The 22,816-nt window shown below is 36.8% G+C and overlaps 1 pseudogene; it reads right to left on the bottom strand.

Moving 5' to 3' along the window:
- Positions 1-1,198: 1,198 nt before the first annotated feature.
- LOC149169418 (uncharacterized) lies at positions 1,199-7,244 on the bottom strand (annotated as a pseudogene).
- Positions 7,245-22,816: the final 15,572 nt, after the last annotated feature.

Below are 22,816 nucleotides of genomic sequence, written 5' to 3'. Positions count from 1 at the left end.
ACAATCAAACAGAATATGTAGCCCACATTCTGTCCAAATACGATTTGCAGGCTCTGGATTCATAAACCAAAGAAATTTGCAGGTCCAAAGGAGGCTCTTTGAAAATGCTTCGATTGACTTTGTAAGAGTGTTGATATTCATTTGTTATTGTATTAAAAATGGCTGATTTGAACATGTGAATCCTCACTTTGGGGTCATCATGTCTCTTACATATGCAAATGGCAACTGATCCCGAGGATAAAAGATTTCTAATTCATTGAATAACAGGCAAAAAAATAGCTTCATTGGAAGGGTGTGCTTTCTCAATATCAGTGCAGTGTCAGCCACATCTGTAATGCCAACAACAACACACAAAATCAAAAATTAGTTACAGAGAGAACCAACCTCAAAACAAATCTCAGATGCTATCACACTAAAACTTCACCATAATTGAGCAAAGCTGAGTTCTCATACCACTGCTTGAGGGAAGATTTTCAGAGCTCCAAGGTTGCAAGTCGTCGGCACAATAACTATCCATTTGATACCTCACAGCTTCTTTGCTCCACTTTCTCCATATGACTGTGAAAACGGCTTCCTCCATGTTATGAGTATTGTAAGGATGCTTTGAGACAACAATATCAACATTGTGAGTTACAAGGAGATTTTCCAAAATTACCAAAGGATCAAGAACAAGTTGTAGCTTGGCATCCATCCAAATGTTTTAAACACAGTTTGGGAAAAACCTGTGGGAAAGGTACTTGCGAATGAGGCCATTCATTACAGATTCCTTGTATGGCAACTCCCTGACCAAAACAATGTGCCAAATTCCAATTCTATGAGACTCATTGGGCTTGATCTGGTATCTGGCAAGAAGTGTGAGAGTTGCATTGTCCATAAACACGAAGAAACAAATGTTCTGTTGTGATTTTCCTAACATACTTGGGTTTTTTAATCTTTCTTAGGCTCCAAATATAGTTGAAATTACCACACCCCCCTTGCACTGTTCCATGACCTTCCTGTCTTCTTCAGACACAAGGAACCCTTGGGTACGGTAATTGGCAAAACCACAAGGCAAATCAGTCCCTTCAGAATAATTGAAATACCTTTTTCTTTCCTTCACATCCAGAGTTCCACCGAAGGTCACTGGACCTGCTGCTGAATAGGGGTTTTCAGGTCCTTTCATGTACTGTAGCCAAGATTTACCAAATAACTCTTCTTTCTAAATCTGATGAACAATAGCCGAGACTGCCAACAACAACGAAACATAGTTTTAGCCTGATTCCTTTAACAGACATGCATGACATAAGGTAATTTTTCTTGATAGATCTCTCAAATTGTTAAATATGAGGATCTCTGATTACCTGAAAACTCAGAATATAAGTGGCAAGACCGATTTGCCATGGCTGTAGCTTTCCCAAGAAAATACTTCTCCGCTTCATAATCTGAAGGGTATTCGAGCAACTGCATTGCAGAAGATAATAGAAATTGTAAATTAATACCCATCATGATTGAACCTTTCAGGACTCATATAAGCACAAGTGCCCACAAAGGAATTGCACTGGGGAAAAGTGTGAGCCAACACAGTTCTGACACTGAAATCAGGAATCTTGACTTCTCTTATTGATCAGTAAATTGGAGGGCTTTATATCATGGTGAACAATTTTGTTCTGGTGCAGGTAATGCAAGCCCTTGAGCACCTGCCTAGCAACCTCAGCCAAATAGTGTTCTGGGATTTTATTGTGGGTTTGGAGAACCTACGCAAGGGTTCCACCGTCCATGTAGTCCAACAAAAAAGAGACTCATATATTTGTACCGTCTCAAATCAACATCTATCCCCACATTGCACCTCCTTCAATAAAAACTCTGTCACGATGGTGCACATGCAAGCCTATACAACTTGTACCAAATTTCAGTTCAGGATTGTGTTGACAATGAAGAGCCACCTGGAAAAATTTTGTGTTTCCGTTTGAGTTAAAAATGTTTTCATGGCAACGTTTCATTTTATTTTCCTACATTCCCGGTATAACCAGAATCACCACTGGAATTTACAATGGAAAACAATTCAGTCCTATCAACTCCATTAAATGCAATACACATATTAGATATAGGTGCACAGTCTCTATCATCTCATGTTGGCAGAGGCAGTAAAAATGACTTCAATTATTGAGAAGTAAATCAGTCATCTAATCCAATATAGCACAAAATTAACACCCATGGCATCCATCAACATCATGTATTGGTTAAATTTGCAGTTATGGATCCTCCCATATTCTGCTCTTTCATGACCCTTCACACTTTAAAAAATTGATAGCTTTTGCAAGCTATAATCTTAGCATCCAATCAAATTTCAAATGAATTAATACAATCAAACGGAATATGCAGCCCACATTCTGTCCAGATACGATTTGCAGGCGCTGGATTCATAACCTAAAGAAATTTGCAGGTCCAAAGGAGGCTCTTTGAAAATGCTTCGATTGACTTTGTAAGAGTGTCAATATTCATTTGTTATTGTATTAAAAATGGCTGATTCGAACATGTGAATCCTCACTTTGGGTGTCATCATGTCTCTTACATATGCAAATGGCAACTGATCCTGAGGATTGAAGATTTCTAATTCATTGAATAACATGCAAGAAAATAGCTTCATTGGAAGGGTGTGCTTTCTCAATATCAGTGCAGTATCAGGCACATCTGTAATGCCAATATCACACAAAATCAAAAAACCAGTTAAAGAGAGAACCAACCTAAAAACAAATCTCAGATGATATCACACTAAAACTTCACTATAATTGAGCAAAATTGAGTTCTCATACCACTGTTGTAGGAAGCTTTTCAGAGCTCAAGGTTGCAAGCCATTGGCACAGTAATTGCCCATTTGACATCTCACAGCTATTTTGCTCCCCCCCACTTTCTCCATCTGACTATAAAAATGGCTTCCTCCATGGTATGCGTATCACAGGGAAATGATAAAGAATACCAAATGTAACCAATTACCTGGAAAAAGCAATAAAGGCCTTGTGCGTTGGGGCGCTGAAGGAGAATTGTCAATATGTCAACTACAAAATATATCCATCCCATGTTATTAATTTATTTTTGCACACAACTTAGAAACTAATTAGAAGCATATGTTAACAATAACATAGACAAACTTTAATGTACATTTTGCTGAATTTAACAATAGTATTGGCTTATTAGATTCTGTTTGGAAAAACTTAGCAAATGAAACTGAAAATTTTGGGAGTTTTATATGCCATTTATGCTTTTTATTTACCTTTGTTCTGCTTGTCCATTGCAAGTATTAGATCAAACTCTTTAAAGTCTGTAGGTGATATAGACCTTGATATAGAAGTTATCTCTATTCCACGTTTCTTGGCTGCATTCTTCATCTTGGGATCTGCAGGACCGCCCTTCAAATAATTTCAACATATTAATACGTGATACCTATTTATTGCATTATAATAGACAAAAATACCAATTCAATTAGCCTTGACCCATGATAAGCTAGAACCTACCTCATGGTAGTCAATAGTTCCAGCAGAGTCAATTTTGAATGCTGATGTCAATCCCCTTTTCTACACAGCATCACAAAATACAGCCTCTGCAGTGGGACTCCGACAAATGTTGCCTTCCAAGAACAAGAATAAAAAGAGATTATTTTCCTGGAGAGATTAGCAAATATTTTTTCAACTACTTAAGATATCTAAACTTGCAATGCTTTTATCATTCCCAATTGCAACAGTAGGAGCCAATAACAAATCATTATCCTTGACAAATCAGATAATAATTTTTCCACAGCTAATAGTCATTATCCTTCTTGACACTGATATGCATCACAGCCCTAAAAAAGCAATCATGAGCATTGAGATATCAACGGTAACTAGTTACTAGAAATTCTGCTTTGTAAAGGACTGAAGTAATGCATAACTCTACATGAAATATTTAGTTACCATGAATTGGTAATTATTCTACAATGTTTTTATGAAGAATTTTATAGTGGATATTCTCTCATGTGATTGTTCTTTTTGTTCCATTTTCCACTGGCAAGTTAAACTCATGATTAAATATTAAAAAATCAACAACTTATGTAAACATGAAGCGGGCTCACGTATTTAAATGAAACTGAAATGCATCACTCAGCACTAAAAATAGAAAGACGGAAACCAAATCCTTGGCCCTGGATTCCACTAAAATGTTTCAGCTAGATTTAATGACTAAAGACACAAACATTGAGTGCAGAGAGCATAATAAGCCACACTCCTTGGTGACCGGCTCTGTTTTGACATGAAACTGACAACCAAAAACACACAAAAATAATCTAGAAAATACATACTATGGAGAGACCTTATGGAAGCAGTAAATTGGCCATTGAACTTAGAAAGTTCAAGCAATTGGAAGTAGCAAACAAAGTGATCATGTCAAGAGTCGGACCCTTGTTTCAATGGCCCTCCGCACACAACAGCCTTTGATTTGATTTCTTCCTTAGAAGCAAAAGGGCTTATTTGTTAAAGGATAAGCCCTAGTCCATTAAGATTGATCATTAAAGCATCTGCTTTCAGGGGTTGTAAGATGGGGAAAATAGTTGAGACAAAGCCAAGGCCTTTCTGAGGTGAGATTTCCCTTCCTCTCTCTTCCACATCCAAGGCTGGACCTTGATGTAATGCTCTGAGTTACCAGAAATAACTGGAGAAATACTAAAATACTAAATACACCAAATATAGAAAGGCAGTGTGGCTCAAAAGTATAATAATGATGAGACACATCTACATCTCTTAGAAATGGGAAAATATCTCTTAATAACCAAAATATTGAAAAATCATACACAACTGTGTGAGAATGGCTATAATAATCTCTTGTATATAGTAATTAGGCCCTCCTTATTCATGAGGACCCAGTTCCCCATTAATGTACCATTTCTTTATCTTGTGTCATCATGGCAAAGTTGTACCCTAACTAACAACCCCAGCTGCCCCGCAGCTTCCACCCAATCAAGAGTTGGCATTTAGCCCCTAGACTCCATACTAATTTCTCTAGCAATTTTACTCAGATCTGGTTTTATCGTAAAAACTGCCAGGATTTTGTCAACAGTTGGTCCTTAAACAACAATGAAAATATTTAATGGTATTTCTGTGCTCGGTATAAATATTTAAGGCTGTTAAAAATATATTATCGTAGAGTTATTGTCTGTATGACTATTACTTACCTTGATGGGACTTTGAGAATCTGAAAATGTGTAGAGAACCGCAAACTGAAAGCTCTTGGATAAACCAAAAACATGTCATAGATGGAATGGCAATGGGCATGATAAGCAGCGTGCCTATTGTGGCAATCAAAGCTATTCTACCTATGAGTTCCAAAATAAATCTAAGCATTGTTGTTTGATAAAGCTAACACCACTAATAGTCCCTGGGCAGCTCAATCGGCGGTGGATGTCCTATAAAGTCTTATGTAAAGTTTGTGGTCCAAAATCCTTAATTAACTTTGTGGATAGTGTGTGGGAGCGTGCATAGATTCGCCTAAAAGTTATAGTGGTAGTAGTCACAATTGACTCCATAGAGTGTTTTAGCAGCTGCTTATATATATATATATATATATATATATATATATATATATATATATATATATATATATATATATATATATATATATATAGATATATATATATATATATATATATATATAAGCAGCTGCTAAAACACTCTGATGATGTATCAGGGATCTAACAATGATAGGACAAGGGATAGCCATGCGGGTCTCTGAGTTGCAGAACTTCAATAGAATTTAGACAATGAGGCACATAAGGATAGTGCACAGCCTTTAGTGTCTATGTCCTTTTGTATTTTTGACAGTTGGTTGTCGATAACTAGCTTAACAGGTTGTAAAGTTGTTCAGTGATATCCACAAATTCTGTAAGCTTCACAATAGCAAGGCAAGGATGACAGAATCCCCTTGCGGGCACCTTAGGCTAGTTTGAAACTCGTCAGAGAGATGGTTGTCCAATTATGGACAAACGATGATAAATATGTAGTCTATCGTAGTAGTATCATTTTGTACAAAAGTAGCCCAATGAGCTATCTTAATTTTGTTGCAGTTCCATAACGTTGGTTGTTACCCTGCATTAGACCAGTTTAGCCTAATTGGTGGATTCCATATATTTCTGTAGTAACCGTGTACTAAATCTCATCGGATGTTCAGGAAACTGTACATCCTAAGTTTTAATAATCCTTAAATTAGAGGTATATATTGCAGTCATTTTTTTCATGTTTGAGTTCCACGGCTTTCAGCTCAAACTTAACTCTTTGATTATCAGGCACCCACCCTGGCTTGAGAGGTCACACCCATAGCATTAATAGCCTAAGGGGATATTGATTCACTAGTGAGGTTGGCGAAGTGTTAAGCTGTCCCCCAAGCTTTCTCACTGTGGGCTACCCCATCCATATGGCACCAAGGAATGAGGCTAGGTGCAGATCTCAGAGGATTTTAACAGAATAGTTATCCCTTAGACCCGGCACCTCAGTCGGAGGATGCAGCCCCTCACATCATGTTTCTTCTTGAAACGCTCAAAAGGGTAGAAGAAAATTTCTATGTCCTAACCGGACGTTCGCTGGTATTCAGGCATTACTAAAATTTGCTCTCTGCAATCATTGGGTGGATTGTATGACTGTAAAAATCTCCAGTGCCAGTTTATTATGATTTGTTCTAATAGAAACATAGATGAGAAATTGGGTCAGGGTTTTTAAGAATATAGAAGCTACGAAGAACCTAGCTCCTTTAGTTGAATTGAATAGAACTACAAAAATTTAGTTCGCTCAAGTCAGGCATGATACAGAGAATTGTGCTTGGCTTCAGGCTTTGGATCTATAGTGTACAATATACTATAATCTTCTACAATTGAATGGCTGACAATAATGGTAGACGCTATGGAAGCATCATCGCGAACAATGACCGATACCGAACGAACTCGTTGAATCATTGGATGGATGGTACTCACCAAGGCAAACAAAGAGAACTCCAAAAGGCTTGGAGGTTGTAGATGAATCAGACGCCATGGACCTCAATGCTTCTCTTCGTCCTCCTGGTGCTCCTCTTCATCCTCCTGGTTTGCTGCAAGTTCGGATTAAACCTGCAAACTTTTGGCCTGAAATGAGATGATAAGTTGTACTAAAAATGGGTGAAGGTGCAACAATTTGGGAGGGAGAAGCTTTCAGAGAAAAGAATGAACTGCGAAAGAATGGGCAATGAATGAGGCTTCACACCATCAACTTCATCTGCCACCCACGGATTGATAAATCCACACAGTTCTTGGAGCGAGAGTATTCCTTTGTCAATGTAGACTCGTATTTCGATTGCGCTGATTGGTCATTGTCATCAATAAATTGATTACAAGGAAGAACTATACTAGATTTCTCAGCAAACCCATATCTTCCATATACATTGCATTCAAATTCATGACGTTTATCATCATTTGCAATATCAAGATTCACATTAGAGCCTTGGGATTTGCAGTCCTTACCTCTTCCCGTATGTTCTTTCGCACAATCCGAAGGTGTTAACTGCAGATTCTCCTTGCAAAACTCCTCCTGAGAAGCCCTCAATTCCTTGGAAGCCACACAAGCACATTTTCTAGATATATCTCCATCTTCTTTCCTTTCACTTTGTTTTCATTCAGTGGGTTCCTTCTCGGGCCGATCATGCCCCTTTGGAACAAGGAATTTGCGGGGTTGAGCCTTGACCGAACCTCTTCCTGACTTTTTCTTCCTATTGCGAGGACTCTTGAAACGAGCGCTGGGACTCCGCTGATTTGGGTTTCCGAGGAGGGGCATTGAGCAAGAAAGTTTCCCTTCAGCAGGGAAAGATTTCTCAGCAAACCCATATCTTCCATCTACATTGCATTCAAATTCATGACGTTTATCAGCATTTGCAATCTCAAGATTCACATTAGAGCCATGGGTTTTGCAGTCCTTGCCTCTTTCTGTATGTTCTTCTTCTTCCGTACAATCTGAAGGTGTTAACTGTAGATTCTCCTTGCAAAACTCCTCCTGAGAAGCCCTCATTTCCTTGGAAGCAACACAAGCACATTTTCTAGATATATCTCCATCTGCTTTCCTTTCACTGCATTTGCATTCAACGGGTTCCTTCTCAGGCCGATCATGCCTCTTTGCAACAAGGAATTTGCGGGGTTGAGCCTTGAAATTGACCAAACCCCAATCTGGGTAGTTAGCAGCACATCTCATAGATTTACATGAATGAATCCCAGAGGCATTAGCCAACGAAGTTGTTTATGAAATATTGGATTTCAGAGACCCACCAGAGCTTTTCACACACCCATTAGATGTTTTCGCACTAAAATTACCATCATGGTTCTCTCCCGCAACAGCACAAGCAGGCTTGAGCCCATTGTTAATATCCTCTTCTTGAGACTTTTTCTTCCTGTTGTGAGGACTCTTGAAACAAGGGTTGGTACTCCGCTGATTTGGGTTTTCGAGCAGGGGCATTGAGCAAGAATGTTTCCTTCAGCAGGGAAAGCGTTGGGTTCCAAAGAAAGGCATTGTGCAGGGGAATCCACTGATTTCGGTTTTCCAGGAGTGCCATTGATTTGGGTTTCCAAAGAGTGGCATTTCAAGTCAGTGTCGCTTCAGTTATAACCATATGTTTAATCCAACGATGGCAATTGTTTGAATCGTCTAACATTTCAATCAAAGGGATTATAGCAAGACAGGTGTGATAAGAGGGGAGTTAATTTCATAGGGAACGCCTTACGGCGTAATAATTTCTTTTATGAAAAAATTAATTAAAAGGAAAATATTTTTTGGTTCAAATATATTTAGTTTGGAAAATTTTCAAAATTTAGAATGAAAAGGAAAAATATGTTTTCGTTTAAATATATTTAGTTTGGAAATTTTCAAAATTTAGAATGAAAACCAAGTGAAAATTAATGAGCGAATATTTATGGAGTTTCTATGCATTTACAAGGATTTGTAAAAGCTAAAAGAAAATAGACAATATTGATATTTTTATTTTTATTTTTTATAGTAGCAGTTTTGTGTGTGGAAGTAAGTAGAAAGAGGAAAAAAATGAAAAGTGAAAGCAAAGAAAAGGAAGTGCTTGGGCACAAAATTTCAAGAGCTTGTAAGAGATTGGCTTTATTTATGTCAATAAGTTGGGTTTATTGATATTAATATGTTGGATAAACAAGTTAAATTAGAATAATTAAATTTGGTATAATTATTATGGTCGACTAAAACCATTTGTAATCTAAATGTGAATGTTACATAAGAGATAGTATAATCTAATGAATATACCATTAGGGAATTTATTGCTCCTTGTATTCTTCCTTTATATTGGTTTATCTCTTCTAACATGCATTTGTTTTAAATTTATTAAAACCAATAATGTTTTTTTGAGTCGAAAGGTTCATTCTACCACCTAGTATGATGGCGATGTGTAAGTTTGTCATTCTACAACCTAGTATTATGGCGATGTTTTTCATTCTACAAACTAGTATGATGGCGATGTGTAAGTTTGTTCATCCATCTATGCTCAACATGGAGTTGACACCTATGATTATTAAAATTAAAAAAAAATAAAAATAAACTACTCTCTAAAAAGGAAAGTAATGTCAGCTATATTAAAAACAAAAACGAAACGAATAATCTATTTGAAGATCTATATTAACTAATTTATGTTGATATCAATTTATTTACACATGTATTTTGCATTTAAAAGAAACTTCCACCTCAAGAAATTTGATCCCTATCAACTCATATTAGATCCAGAATTAGATAAATCTAAATAGATTATTACCCAATCCTAGATCCAGTCGCAATCATATCAATATATATAACTAATCATGAAATAGAGTCAGGAATCATTCGAGCTTCATTATTTGACTTCTCTATCAGATTTTCAAAAGCTTACTTACTTATTCAAAAGATACTCCATAGAACAAATTAATTTGGGTTAAATTGCTGAGGTTGCCTATTGAATTCTAGATTAAGCAAGTCTTCATGGACATCGAGAATGTGATTGGGAAGTTTTTATATGTTGATCCGAGGTGTTTGGGGGCTCAGGATAAGAGAGTGGCCTGGATTTTGATAGAGAAAGAGTATATGGGTGGTTCTCCCGACCATATTGCATTACATTGGAGGGAAACAAACTAATCCCAGCATTTGGATTTTTGGGAGGTGTCATTCAAGTGTTTAAATTATCACCGTAGTCACCACCTTCTGGCACAGTGCCCTCACCATCGGGAAGGTGGACATTCGTCTCAAGGGTGGAATTGCTTTGGTTCATCTGGGTCGTCTTAGTATGAAGAACACGTACATGGATCCAAAGGTGGGACAACACAACATGGCACTGATTCTCAGCGTATTTCAGGTACTTCACATGTCCCTTTCTCTTTACACCCCTCTACTCACCGAAATTTGAAATTTGTATCCTCTCACATTATTGTTCCTTCATCCCCTCTGTCTTCTGACAGACCTAGTATTCCACTGGAAAATATCCCCTCCCCGAATATTCCTTCCTCCCCACTAGGGAACACTTTTCTCCGTAATAATTTCTCTCTCCCTTCCACATCGCATGACGTGCCTTCTACTTCCCATATCATTTACGCTCCTACACCATCTCCCTCCCATCACACTCATCCCTCCCAAAGGCATAGACAAAGCCTTATACCACCTAATTTGCCACTTGCATCACCTACAAATTCGGTGGGTAGCGACCTAGACTTTCTTCTCTAGAGGAATACCCTGAACCTCCATACCCTTACCATTCACAAACCGCCTGGCTCATCATCCCCACGTATCATCCCCACCTCCGCGAGTAATATTACCGTTCGTCTAAAGCATAATCGGGACAATAGGCACTTCTAAAGGCATGTCAAGCCTCTCCCTTTCAACTGTCCTAATGAACATTCTCTTGTTTAGGTTCCTATTACTGCTGCTAACTCTTCTTGGTCCCTTGGAGCACGGATTCCCGCATAGGGTTTGTCATGACTTTCATACTATCACTTAAAAATATGGGGATTGGGGGCCGACCTGAAATATCTGGCTCTCAAATAACTCTTTTCTTCTTTCAATCCATATATCATTCTCTTGAAGGATACCATGCACTTGGTTCCTACTGTGATTAAATATTTCAGAAAGATGTTTCTTGAGTGGCACATGGCTGCTACTCGTTTATCGGGTGGTCTTGTGGCTCTTTGGGACCCTCGATGGGTTAGGGTTAGGGCCTTCTCATGTTTTGTTGGTATCCTTCTTGAAGGACATATCAGAGGTCTTACAGGTCGCTTACATATTCTTAATATGTATGCTCCATATAAAAATAGACTTGTTTTTTGGGACAAACTGATTTCATTAGGGATTTTTGAGATGGTGTCTCTCATTATTGCAGGGGATATGAACTACACGATTAGTATGGATGAGGTATGGGGACACTCTAAGAAAATTGACCCTATGGTGGGGGTGATTAGAGATGTTATTATGGAATCCAATTATGTCGATATATGCCCACAAAAGGTGGTTCCTACATGGGACAATGGCTGGGCAGGGATGGCATACCTTGCGAAGGGACTGGACCATTTTATTATGCATGAACAGGTTGTGTAGCATCTGGGAAATGTACAATCTGTGGTGATTAACAGTTTTATCTCTGATCATCAACCCATTATATTATAATGGAGGAGTGGGGAATACATGAAAGGTATGCCTTTTAAATTCAACCGAGTGTGGTCGGATGACCCAAACTTTAATGATCTCGTGCATGCTATCTGGGCACATGATGTTGAAAGGGGCCTATCCTCCATGGCTCATAGGTTGGCTAAGCTTGGTATTCTTCACGGGGAGCTTAAAACATGGATGAAGAGGAAGAAATATTTACTTAATAATTTACTACAAAATATTATCCAAGAACTGGATGCCTTTAGCTCCCATATGTCAACACATTATCTCCCGAATGCTACCTATTGCCAAATTTATGAACTAGAGCTCAAAAAAAAGAACATTCTCTCTATAATTGAAGCCACCTGGCACCTCAAGAGCAGGGCCACTTGGATTCGGGAGGGGGACTGAAACACTAAATTCTTCCATAGATTTGCAAATCATAGGCGTAAAATTAATACTATATGGGAGATAAAATATGCAGATGGGAATTGGTTTTAGTCACAAAGCGATGTATGTAATGTTGTTGTCTTGCACTTTTAGAAGGCCTACAGTCAGAGGGATGAGATATATGTGGAGGATCTTAATTGGGGTGTGGAATTATATCCTTTCATGTTTGATGCAAATGTTAATAGTGAACATTTCAAAGTTGTCTCTGAGGACAAGCTCCTGGAGGTTTTAAAATATTTTAAGGGCGATAAGAGCTCGGGGCCAGATGGGTGGACGATGGAACTATTCTCCCATTTTTTTGATCTATTCAAACATGATCTTCTTGTCATGGTGGAGGAATTGAGGACAAGGGGATATATTCACCCGCATATTAATTCCACTTACATTTCTCTTATTCCAAAGTGGTGCCCAACAGACTCTTTCTCGGATTGTCGGCCCATCTCGCTCTGCAACCTTATCTATAAGGTAATTTCCAAAACGATTGCGATTAGGATGAAGAGTACCCTATCCCATTATATTACTCCTGAAATGTTCATGTTTCTTCAAAATAGGCAAATACATGATGTTGTTGCTATTTCCCAAGAGTGCATACATTCGATCCACACAAAAAAACAAGATGTTGTCATTATGTAGGTGGATTTACAAAAGGCATATGAGTGCCTCAATTGGGGATATCTCAGACTTGTCCTTCATAAAATTAGATTACAGCCCAGGGTTGTGGAGTAGATTATGGCTTGTGTCACAAATATAAATTTTGTTGTCATCATCAACAGGTATCCTTTAATTTTTTTCACGGCCGGACGGGGTCTCTGACAAGGTTGCTCGCTTTCACTGCTCCTTGTTATCTTGGCGATGGATGGATTGACTTTACATATTAAAAAAGAAGTGGTGGAGGGACAGTTCCAAGATTTGCACATGGGAAATGACATTGATATTTCTCATAGCTTTTTTTTTACGATGTACTTATTATGGGGATGCTTAACCGATTTGCTTGGCTGGCTCTATTTCACATATTTTCTAAATTTGCAAATGCTACTGGTTTATATATGAACCTCCAAAAGTCCATTCTATATCATGGCATATGTGATATCGAGATTGTTGTTTATATAAAAGGTCTATTCGGGGTGGATGCGGACCAAATGAGGAACAGTATGAAATACTTGGGATACCATATTAAACCATGTGGTTATAAGGTGGCGGATTAGTCGTGGCTTGCGGATCGTTTCTAAAAAAAATATCTGGATGGGAATTTAGATGTTTATCTCTGAGTGGCTGCATCATCCTGGCACAAGATGTTCTGATGTAGTTGGGAGTTTACTGCTAAATTTATATGGTCGGGTAGCAGGGACAAAAACAAATTTCATTTGGTTAAGATGTCTCAAATCACACTCCCGAAGCATATGGGAGGTTGGAGTGTTATGAACATGCGACGCTTTGGTTGGGCACTATTACTCAAATCTTTATGGAGAGGGATTTTTGGTGAAGGAACCTGGGGCAAGATCATAAGACACAAATACCAAAAGGACCAACATTTTCTTGTATGGTATCATAGGACATCTTTTGGCATCTCATCGAGCTCAACCATTTGGAATAGTTTCAAAAAAATAAATTCATTATTTTTCCAGAATCTTGCTTGCTCCATGGGGTCAGGAAATAACATAATCATTGAATTTGATCACATGTTGGGTTATGGGGAGAATTGCTATATTTTGGAGGACTTTATCCGATCCTTAAATGGTCGTGAGATATTTTTCTGGAGTCGCGTTATTGCTACCTGGAGGGGTCCCTGTCCCTCTTGGAAGAGCACAAATGCGCTGGGTTTGGTCGGTCATATGGCGGGGGTATGGGAACGGACCTGTACTCTCATGAATTTCATAGGAATCTGTCGTGAGGACTTTAGTGATCGGATTGTATGGATTGGTAAGATGAAAAGGGGGAACATCATGGTGGCTGATACATATACCACTCTCTGTGGAAGGGAGGTCCAACATTTGGAGATATGTGACTTTTATAAATTCTGAAAAACAAATACTCCCATCAAAATCATCCTCTTTTTCTGGCTGGTATGTCACAAAAAAAATCTCACATGGGAAAATATTCAAAAGAGGCAATGGCATGGACCGGGGATTTGTATGATTTGCAGGAACGCAGAGGAGAACAATGTACACTTGTTTCTTAAATGTCTCTACACGGTACAGGTATGGAAAAAATTGGCTCATACTATTGGCTTTCCATGTTTTCGATTTGATAATATCCAGGCTTGCATGATATAGTATAGTTCTCAGAAATCCTATTGGAGGATTATTCCCCCATCCTATTTTGGTCGATTTGGAGATGGTGAAATAGGAAAAAAATTAAAAATTCTCACGACAGCTTTATGATGGTTTTTGATCGCACTATCTCTTGTTATGCCATGGGTTTTTTCCATGATGTTGGGCCCAAAAGAGAACCATGCAAGTTACGAGGTCCTCAAATGGAATATCCGGTTGGATTTTTTGATGGGGCAACATAGAGAAACAAATGTGGATTCACATTTTGGATTGGCATTACTGAAGAACGGGAAATTTGGGTACACTGGGATGTGGGAAGTGGCACGAATATAAAGGCTGAATCGATGACTCTATAGGGATTGTTATGGTTTTCTCACTTCCTCAATATCCAAGATATCCACATATTTGGTGATTCCAAGATCATTATGCACATCGGAAGGGATTACAACCATAAGCTGATAGATTGTCAAAAGAGGGTCTTCTAGAGCAACTAGATGGTATGCACATTAAAGTCAAACTCGGAGACACTACATTGGATGCGAGGTGTTTCCATTTCCTGAGTCAGTGTAGTTTGTTTTCTTTGTTTTGGTATAATCTATGCTTATATTTATTATATGTTGAACATATGTCTCGTCTATTATCTATTGTTGTGTTTTGATGATAATATCATTGAGTATATGGATCATATGTATATATCCATGTAGATCTAGATGTGGCTTCTTATTTTGCCCACCTGTTTATTATGTCCCCATTATATGTGGCTAAACTTTCTAGGCCATTTTATGTGGAATAGTAAAATTGGAATGTCGTATGATTTTCTGGATGGGTAGCGACAATTCGCAGGTATGATATATGTTGTAACTGTATTGGTATCTGGAATATCATAATATGTAATATGTTTCTATAATAAAAATATTTATCGCTTTTCTCTTGCTGAAAAAAAAATATAATATATTTTGTAATCTGCAATTATTTGACTTCCTTCGAATCCCTGTATTGTTGGACCATGGGACATGAGTTGAGATAAAAATGAACAAAGTAGCAAAAGAGAGATAAGAGGGGCGAAATAGTGATGGCCAAGGCGTTAAGGTTGAATTGAGTACAGAAAAATCACGGAATTCAATGGAAGAAGAGTGTTCAGCTGCTACGCCGGACGATGATTGATTCGCATCTTTAAATTTTACTAAATAATTGTTAGATACATTGCGGAAAGGAGATTTTCCTTCCTGTCGGTTACTGAAGTTTGGTGTTACATAAATTGCAAAAAGGAGACAGCGAGACCAACAAAAGTTTCAGGTACAAGGGAGACGGACCAAAGTTTCAGGTAGCCGCCATTGTTATTGTTTTTATGTAATTCACATTCCTTTCCGGTGTTGGTTGCCACGAGTGTCTCGCTACCCCTTTTCTTTCCGTATATAGCAACGACTCGCGATTGGGTTCTACAATCTTTCGTTTATTTTATACAGCCCATGTGTTTAACCACTTTATTGCACATTACTATTTATTTGATGCATAAAATTAATATAAATCTTCAAAAATATTTCGTGTATTCCGTGTTTGTCGTGTCGCCAACTCCCTTCGTATAGTCTACACTGCAACGTAAGTGAGCTATCTTATTGTCTCACCTTCAACAACACAACAAATATATTTACGGAAAGGGGAACTAATGGTTTCCAAATTAGTATTTTTTTAATTGTTGTTGAGAATTCTCAGTGATAAATACAAATATTATAAATTTATTTTAGTTTCAGATTTATCAAATATTAAAGAAGAAAAATCTCCTAAAATAAACTAAAAAATTTATATGTAAAACTTAAAAAAATGTATATCTAAATTTTCACATTTCTAAATTTCTATTTTAATAAAATTTTAAATTTTCACATTTCTGAATATAAAAATATTCTTACTTTCAATTTTATTAAAATTCTAATGATACATATAATTACATATATTCTTCACTTTTTCTTTCACACATTTTAATATCATTTAATTTATCTTTTTAATATATATTATTATTATTATCATCATTATCCAATTTTAAGGTGAGGCCAAGCCACGCATTAAATTGGTGTATGAGACCCCCTTGTTTGTGGAACAAGAGACCCACCACCATGCAGTGATTTTACTGCTAAATCTACGAAGGCATACATACTCTACCCCCCTCTCTTTTTGAACTTGTGACTTCTTAGGAGGAAACACATGCTCTTAACTTATGAATATGAATCATTATTATTTAAATTTATTTTGAATTGATATACAACCCTCTTAGTGCATCCAGCCTAGATCCATCTTAACCTGGATATATCAAGCGCAGAGAGAGATCCAATCTCTTTAGGTGCAAACCTCTTTTTTGAGTGCAAAACTTAGAAAATGTTTACACCTCAAGAGATTTGATCTCTCTCGGTTCTTGATAGATACGAGTTAAGATGGATCTATGTTGGTTATATAATACTATATAATCTCTAAATTTGTATCTATGTGTCTCTTTCATATTCCCTCTCTATTTCACCCACCAAACATAAACACTCTCTATCTCATCTTCCTCTCGGCCTCTCTCTTCCCCTTCTCTCTTTCGCTCTCTCTTACCCCCCACTCTCCTCTCCTTCATTCTCTCTCCATCACTTCCTTGTCACTCCCTCTCTCTCTCTACCTTTCTCTCTCTATGTCTTTCTTATTCCTTCCCCCTCTCCCCCTCCAACTCCATCTCTCTCACATTCTCTCTCTTGAGTCCTTTCTCTCCCACCTCCCTCTCTCTCTCCTTCCAATCTATCTCTTGCTCCCTCTCTCTCTCTCTTTCTCCTCCATGTTCCCTTCCCTCTCTCCCATCCATCTTTGTGCCATCCTCTCTCTCTCTCCCTTCTCTCCCTATCTCTCTCCCCTCCTCTTCTATCTCTTCCCTCATCTCCTCTCTCCCTCACTCTCTCACGATCTCTCCCTTGTCACTCCCTCTCTCTCTCTCCACCCCTATCTATCTATGTCTTTGTCTTTCCTCCCTTTATCTCCCCCTCCAACTCCATCTATCTCTCTCTCTCTCTGTTTTATCACTATCTCCTTGATCTCCCCCTCCCCTTATTTTCCCCTCACTTTGCTTTCTGTCATCACTTGATCCTTAGTTAAGATGGATCTATGTTGGTTCTTACTAATACTATATGTATTATATAAATTTCACATTTTTAAATGTAAATTTATTCTCATTTTTAATTTTATTAAAATCTTAATTTAATTTATATGGGAATATTTTTAGTAGTTGTGAGGACAGAGGGTTTAAATATATCTAAAAACTAATTATAGCATTTTTCATTTTAGCTTTGATTAGAATAATGTTATAAAATTAAATTAAAATAAAATATTTTTACTGTGAAATAAGTTATGGTTTTGGCTCATGGTATTGTAAGAAAGCTTATTTACAAGTTAGTAATATCAATGGTGAAGTAACAAATCCTATTTACAAGTTAGTAATATCCATGGTGAAGTGATGGTGAATATTCATGGTTAAGAATCTTGTCATATTATTATAAAATATTTTGATTGTGAAATGAGATATGATTTTTTGGTATGTGGTATTGTTAAGCCATGGTATTAGCCATGCTATTGTAACAAAGACAAGTTCATAATATCAATCACAAAGTGGGGGTGAATATCCATAATTAAGAATCTTGTCATATTGTTATAAAATATTTTTATTGCAAAATAAGTTATGTTTTTTGGGCATGTGGTATTGATAACCCATGGCATTAGCCCATGGTATTGTAACAAAACCTATTTACAAGTTAATAATATCCATGGTAAAGTGGGGATGATTATCCATGGTTAAGGATATTGGCGTATTGTTATAAAATATTTTGAGTGTGAAATATGTTATGTTTTTTGGGCATGTGGTATTGTAACAAAGCCTAATTTGTACAAGTTAATAATATCCAAGGTAATGTGGGGGTGAATATCCATGGTTAGAATTTTGTCATATTGTTATAAAATATTTTGGTTGTGAAACAAGCTATGGTTTTTGGGCATGTTGTATTATTTTTTATCTTTTAATTAAGCCGACATTTAAAATTGTTTACATACTTACATTACACCTATACATCTACTTTATACTAGGATGTAGAGCCTTTGGATGCAATGATACATATTCAATAACATCTTTGAGATATTCACAGTAAATTTTGATTTTGAGTAACAAATTGAATAACTATTCTTAATATATAATTTTTAGTTATTAATTTTTTTCCAATTATATTAATTATATTTTTTATAGCAAAGTAATTTGCAATTATCCATATGAACAAAAAAGTAAAAATTAGAGAGAGGGGAAGAGAAGCCAAACTTCAAGCAAAGTTCGAAGAAACGATTGTTGATAAATCTAAAAAATCCAACGAAAGGGACAATCAACCCAAAAGAAGATTTTGAAGACAACTGTAGTCTTAGAAACAATGCTAAATAAATAGCTAAAAGAAAATCTTAGTAACAATTTGGCCCTAAATAGTTTGAAACATAAAGAACATAAAATGGGTATCAAAGTCATCAAAGAAGAGATGAATAAGGTTGTAGAGTTAAACCCTAAATATAACAAAAGAGACTTGACCCTCATCATTTTTATGTGAAAGAGTAGAAAAATGAAGACACCTTCGCAAGAAAGTAAATCATAAATTGAAACAACTTTCCTCATAGAAGAAAAAATATTAGGAAAAATAATTTAACATAAAGATACATTAATTCACTTGTAGATATATGGCATCCTCAAAAAAATTATGAGCTTAAAAGGGCAAGGAATTGTTCAGGAGTCCAACAAGAAAGTCTCAATTTGATTTTTCCTTCGTCAAATTGAGAAAATTTGAATTTCCACATCAGCAAACAACTTGGATGCAATTAATTTACGTGACATGGCTCTCATCACTCAGTTAGATCAGTAAATTCAAGTTAGAGAGCTTGGAGTTTAGTTAAGCATGTGTGATTGCTAAATTCTAGTAATCGAGTTCAGTTATATCCAGTTGTATTTATTTAAACTAGTTCTAATTGTTGGTAAAACTAGTGGAAGGTCAGTTGTGCAGTGGGAATTAGTCTAACACAATGATCATCTAGTTAACTAATCAATCATCCCAAAATTACTAGTACATGCAGAGAATTCAAGGTCCCCAACTATGGTGGAGATTCCAAGGTAGTGTAACATCAGTTGTATACTAGTCTTGAGTGTACAAGTGTTGCATGTAGTCAGATGATCAACCTTGGGAATTGTGCAATCAATTGGAGGAAAATTCCTAAATACTAGAGGCCTAATTCCTTAAGATTTTCACAAGGAAATAGGGACTCAAGATGAGGCAAAATTTGTCTAAGTTTGGGTTAGAGCTTCTCATTGGGTAGAGAGATAGGTTATTCACTTGCAAGTTGAGCTTAGAGCGAGCAAGCAATTGTAATACATTGTTATTCATATGATTTAATGCAAGCAAGATTAGGGGGTTTTTAGGAGTTTCTTTCCCCTAGAAAAATATTGTGCATTTGTATTACTTCTTATTGCATGTCTGAGATTGTTGTTCTAAATTGTGAATTAATGTCCGCAGAACATTAGAGTAGAATTATGTCTCTTGATTTAGATTAAGAATTCTTGATCAGTTACAATTCTACACAAAATTTCTACATGGTATCAGAGCACGATTCATATTAGAGCAGGAATTTTGAAGTTGTTTCTAAGGAGGCTCAAATTTGCAGCCTGAATGTAGCAGGATATCTTCATATTTGGGAAGATGAGTTTTAAAAGATTGATATTATAGTATGCCATAGAAGGAAGCTCGAATTTCATTGCATGGAAAGATCACATGGAGGCGGTGTTGGATGGCAATGGATAGCTAGAATATGTCAAGACAAACATTGCAAACCACAAGAATATAACACACAGAACCTAGCCTAATGGAAGAAAGATGTAGCCAAGGTGAGGAGAATAATCTTGGAAGGAGTGTGAGACCACATTGTCTCAAATCTCCATGGGAAAGAAAATCCTTAAGAAATGTCGAATAAATTGCTAGAGTTGTTCGAGAATAGAAATGACCATAGAAAACTGGCCCTCAAAGACAAACTTTGAAATATCAAGATGCAAAAAATGACATTATCCTACAGTATCTCAACATATTTACCCAAGTTCGTGATGAGCTTGGAGGGGTTGGTATGAATGTTTCAGAAGATGACCTAGTGAGCCTAACTCTTCTAGGTCTTCCCAAAAGTTGGAATAACTACCAAGACTCGGTGAATGGGAGGGAGAAATTACTGAATTGGGAATGCTTATAGTCTAATTTTGTACAAGAAGAGATCAGGTGGAATACCAGAGATGGAACTTCATTAAAGGGAGAGGATGAAGAAAAATTTTCATTGGTTGGAAAGTGAAAGAAGGGAGAAGGAAATAAATCTCAAACCAAACCAAAATCCATCCAAGGGGGAAAGAAATACTTATCCAAGATAAAATGCTTCAATTGTCATGAATCTGGCCACTATGCTACAAAATGTCCACATAAAAAGTATGGCAAGAAGAAATCAAGAGGAGAAACATGTGAGGCATTGGCTTCACAGTTTGAGTTAGACTTAACCCCTATCACATGCATGGCCATCATTGTGATGGGAAGTGTGTGGCACTTGGACTCTAGTTCCTTGTTCCACATGATAGGGTGTAGAGAGTTTTTCAGTGACTTGAAGGAGAAAGATATCAAAATGCATATTGAGCTTGGTGACGAAACAAGGTATAGTTCTCCTTGGATTGGTACAGTAACATTTCAGAGGGAGTATGGATCTCCTCTTCGCCTCAAAGATGTGATGTTTGTTCTAGGCCTAAAGAATAATCTCATTTTTGTAGCAGTTTTGGAATATTGTGGTTATGATGAGATCTTTAACAAAGGGAAAGCATTCTTGAGACACATAGCCACTTGACAGGTGAAGCAGATCAAGGTTCATGTGAAGAACATGTACAATTTTATGTGGAAGATTGCGCTACATTAAGCAGTAAGGCAGAGAAAGTGCAAATCTGCAATGTCGGTGAACATTGGCACACAAGATTGGGCCATTGCATCATGTCACCCTGAAAGTTATGTAGGAAATAACCATTGGACTCCGTAAAGGAGTACTTGAGCAGTACAATGTCTGCAAAGGTTGTACCTTGGGGAAGTATGTGATATCCACATTCCATGAGTGAGACAAAAAAGCACATGCAGTCTTGGAAAGAGTTCACTTTGATGTTTGTGGTTCTTTCTCAACAACCTCCACTGCCAGACACAAATATTTTATTATTCTGATTGATGATTTCTCAAGGAAGTGTTGGATATCTTCTTCATGTGGAAGAAGGACAAGACATTCTCCAAGTTTGTAGAATTTAAAGGTACTAGTTGAGAAAGATACTGGCAAGAAGGTGAAGGCTCTGAGGAGAAAAAATGAAGGTGAGTATGTTTCTAATGATTGCAAGGAGTTCTATGTGAAAGAAGGTATTCGAAGACAACTGAAAACACTTCACAACCCATAGAAGAATGGGGTAGCTGAGAGAAAGAACCAGAGCATTATTGGAGTTGCAATATCTATGCTACATGACCAAGGCCTACCATTGCATTTGTGGGCAAAGGCATGTAACACAACATTCTACTTGCAGAACCAGAGTCCTCATCAGATTCTTAGTATGATTACACCGAAGGAGGCTTTCTTGGGGAGAAATATGGATGTGTCTCACTTCAAAAATTTTGGAGCCTCTGTTTACTGCTATGTCTCCAAAGATTCGAGAAAGAAGCTTGGGCTGACAGTAGAGTTGGGAGTTTTTGTAGGCTACATCGAAACTTCACACACTAAATTGTTTTTACATCTACCATAAATTGTCTTCAATTTGTGGAATTTTTTGCATTAACGCTTTCATCTTTTCTTTATTGGAAATAGGTTTTCCTTCATTCTATGAATCTCTCTTAATTTATCAAACTTTCTCAAGTATAATAAAAATATTAAATATTAATTAAGTAAAAATATTAATTAAGTTTTGTAAGCAAATTTTATTTTGGTTGTTTCTTGTGATTTTATTAGATATGCATATGCACTCCATATCCTTACTCTTTGTTTCATTGAATACCTTCTTTGTTAACAAAATAGTTTTTTGGTTATAGTAAAATAGTTTTATAAATCTATTTCATATAATTAAAATGTATAAAACCCTTATGTTACACACAAAGATTCCTTATATTTTGGTTTAATTAAAATTAATACAACATGATACTACCATTGAACCAACAAAAAAAATGCATCCCCATATGGACTTCTTTCCTTCAATAAATTCGATCCATTTAGAATCAATATGTTCTAAGTAGCATAACTTCCCTTTCATTTTAGGATTTCACTCACCCCTGATACTTTCTAATCAACCCATTGATGTGCACAATGCACCATATAATTCTTCTAACTAATTTGTAATGACCTATCTTCAATTATTCTATATATTTCAAAATTATT

This window comes from Pinus tabuliformis, chromosome 4_2 (genome assembly GCF_031772625.1).
Source record: "Pinus tabuliformis cultivar Carrire ecotype Pingquan chromosome 4_2, CPIR1, whole genome shotgun sequence".
Taxonomy (NCBI): Eukaryota; Viridiplantae; Streptophyta; class Pinopsida; order Pinales; family Pinaceae; genus Pinus; species Pinus tabuliformis.
This window is presented reverse-complemented; position numbering and strand designations above follow the sequence as displayed.